Source organism: Mastomys coucha, unplaced genomic scaffold, assembly GCF_008632895.1.
Source record: "Mastomys coucha isolate ucsf_1 unplaced genomic scaffold, UCSF_Mcou_1 pScaffold22, whole genome shotgun sequence".
Lineage (NCBI taxonomy): Eukaryota > Metazoa > Chordata > Mammalia > Rodentia > Muridae > Mastomys > Mastomys coucha.
In genome coordinates, this window is record NW_022196905.1 from 168,459,551 (window position 1) to 168,462,778 (window position 3,228).

The window sequence follows — 3,228 nt, forward strand, 5'->3', positions numbered from 1 at the left end:
AACACAAGGGCAGCCCTGACTTATTGCCTCTATTAAACTGCTGACATCTCCAAAAAAGATGTGTTAAGTAATCCAATTCACAAGGGGGTGGGAGGGGGATATTAACGCACTCCTACTTGGCACTGTGCTGGGGTATAAGAAATGAATCTCCTGCTTCGCTTGCAGAGAAAAATGGAGGAGGGTATGGTAAGGTCGGGAGTTTGTGTCCCAAGGAAGTAGCTACTTCCCAACTGCTTGAATTACCCATACTGCCCCGGTCTGAGCAGAGGGCACGGAGCAGGGTTCTCAAGCACAGGGTAACTATTGCTGCCTTTGCCGCCCCGCGCTGAATCGTGACTCCTCTGGAACTCGATAAACTAGTCGAATTAGTTAAATGTGTCCTGGATCAACCTGATTGCACCCCAAACCCGGAGCGAAACAACCGAGATCTTTCCCTGGAGCTGCAGCTTCCGGTTCACCCCAACCCACAGGAAACAGAGTTCTAACAGAGGTGCCAGGAGTGCCCCAGTTCCACGTACCAGGAATAGCTCCAGTTCCCCCGCCCCCGCAAACTCTGGGTCCTATCACCCCCTCTGAGGACTTCTTATTTTGTTACTTCATCATCATAGTGGAGACACTAACTTATTTTTTTTTTCCCCTGAGTTCTTTTGTTTTAACTTCCTCGTGCGAGCTGTTCTGATTTTTACCATTTCTTTCTCCAACAGAGACAAACAATGTTAAGCCGGTAAGAGCTCTTCCGTAATCCCCCTACCACCAGACTTTCAGGGAAGAAAGGCTATGGGGAGAAGGAACGCAACTCCCATTGGTTGACCATGGGAAAACTATTTTTCTTTAAAGACGGTCTGAAAAGGCTCTATTTCTCTTCCCTAGCACACAGGGTCCTCAATGAGCCATCTGTTTACTGTTGCCTTGCCATCCTGAGGGTGTCTGTCTTGTGTTCTTGGCCTAGTCTGGGAAGCATCATGTGAAGGCGGAGATCTAAAGGTCCCAGTGTTCCTTGAAGCTCTGAGTTCACATGGAGATATGAGGCTGGGCTTCACCTCACCCCTTCCCCGCCCACCTCCACCCCACCCCCACCCCCGCTGCACCACAGTCTCAAACTGTTATGTACTCTATCCTTTGAAAGGTCTCAACAAGAGGTGGCTCAAGCAAGCCAGCAGCTAATTGCCCAGGTCTCTGAGAACTGACATTATGCAGGGCCCATACCCCCCAGCTTCCTTCCCGGATGATTTTCTTTATCTGCTCAAGGAAGAAAGGATGAATTCCAACTTCAATAATGAAAATCCTGCTCTTCTTGCCAGCATCCCATCCCCCTCCCCTCTCCAAAAAAAAAAAAAATATCTCACTTTCATGTCGTTTCCCATCTTGCAGCTCTGTCAGTTGTTTTAAAACAACTGTTTTTAAAACATGTCTCCTGTCATAAATAAAATCGTCATTCTGCATTCTGACGGCAGTGGTGAGAATTTCACAGCAGAGATAGAGGACAGACCTGTGGGAGCCTGTTCAACTCTGGGTTTGCCTGGGAAGAAAGGGCTCCATTCCACCCAGCTTTTAACTGCTGTGGCATTTCTACTCTGGCTGTTGGGGTGGTTTAGATATGGTTTATTGTCTTTAGATATAGTTTATTGTTTATTGCTGGGAATGGGGTGCTCCGTGTGATAACACTGAAAATCGATGGACCCTTGACGAGGTGGGAGCTAATAGAAGGTCATGGGGCCGTGTAGTTTTCATGGGTTCCAGGTCTTTCTTGGCTTCCGGTATAACCATGTACTCTCTCCTTCATTCTCACACATATCACTGCCATGATGTCACACAGCAAGGTAGGGAGAAGTGCCAGAGCCACGCCCTTTAGTCTCTGGGCCTCTGTACTATGGGCTCAATGAACCTCTTTTCAGTATAAGTTACTTAGCCTCAAATATCTTGTTATAGTCACGGAACATGGACTACCAGCTGTTTGGAGACTCATTTCCTTTTCAATCATTTGCACACTGGTCTATTTAAGGGAACTGATGAGGAAACCAAAGATGATTTGACATGTAGCAGCTATGCTAACTGTCAAGCTCAGATCTTCACCAGCCCTAAACAACTTCTCTTCATGTCAGCTGACAGACCGGAGAGGTGTCCTCTGTAGGAACTGGAGTTCTTGTTGTGGCTTTACTTTAGACACTCTGGACTTAAGTCTAGCCAGAGACCCTAACCATTCCTGACCCTTCTCTGCACCATTTTGAAGTAATTAATGGTCAGTCACAAAGTATGAGCTTTGGCCCAGTGACTCAGGGAGACCCAGGCCTGGAACTGAAGGTTAGTAAGGAGACAAAGTTGACTTCAGGACATGTTCCTCCTTCTGTTTCCCATGAACCCGTTCACACACATACAAACACACGCTGAATGTAAATAATACAATTTAAATATCCGTCAGTAGGGAACTAGTTACATAAACCCGGGCACATCATGGAACAATACCATGAAAAACACTGGGGGAATTAAATAAGATACAGCCACTCACTGCAAGATCTCTAAAGTACATCACTTTTTTTTTTTAAGTTCAGAATAGCTTGTGCACTGTGTTCCATTTGTGTATAAGGGCGGGAGGGAGAATCGATACATATTTGCTAAAGTGTGAGCGACCTCCAAGAAGGAGGCAACAAGCTCACAGCTGTGAAGTTCTGAGGAGGGAGCAAATGTCTGTTCTCACTCTCCTGCTTACAACTTCAGGATGCCTTGCCATGGGAATGCACTTGCTTGTGAGTAAAGAAAAAAAAAATTTTTTTTTCAATAAAAAGCAAGTTTAAGTCCCTTTTAAAGAGTACACACGTGTACCTGCTCTGAATGCCTCTCTACTTTGACATAGGTTTGGTTGAAACCCAGCTCCTCCTGTCTGTCTCCAGGCAGAAGCTGGAAGAAGGGTTAGGGTATCAAAAGAAATACCCCTTGAATTTTTCTGACACCTCGCAAATTCATCTTTATTGGATACTAGCTGCATGCACTAACCAAGGCATTATCTAAGAAGCTCTTTTTGTTCATGTTTTTCTTTTTATTTTCATTTTTTGAGTTATGATCTTGCTCCATAGCCCAGGCCAGCCTCAAACTCATGACTGTCTGACCTCAGCCTCCTGAATGCCAGGATTTAAGTGTGCACCCGTCTGTGGACCAGGCATTGTTTAAGCCGGGCAGTGGTGGCGCATGCCTTTAATCCCAGCACTTGGGAGGCAGAGGCAGGCAGATTTC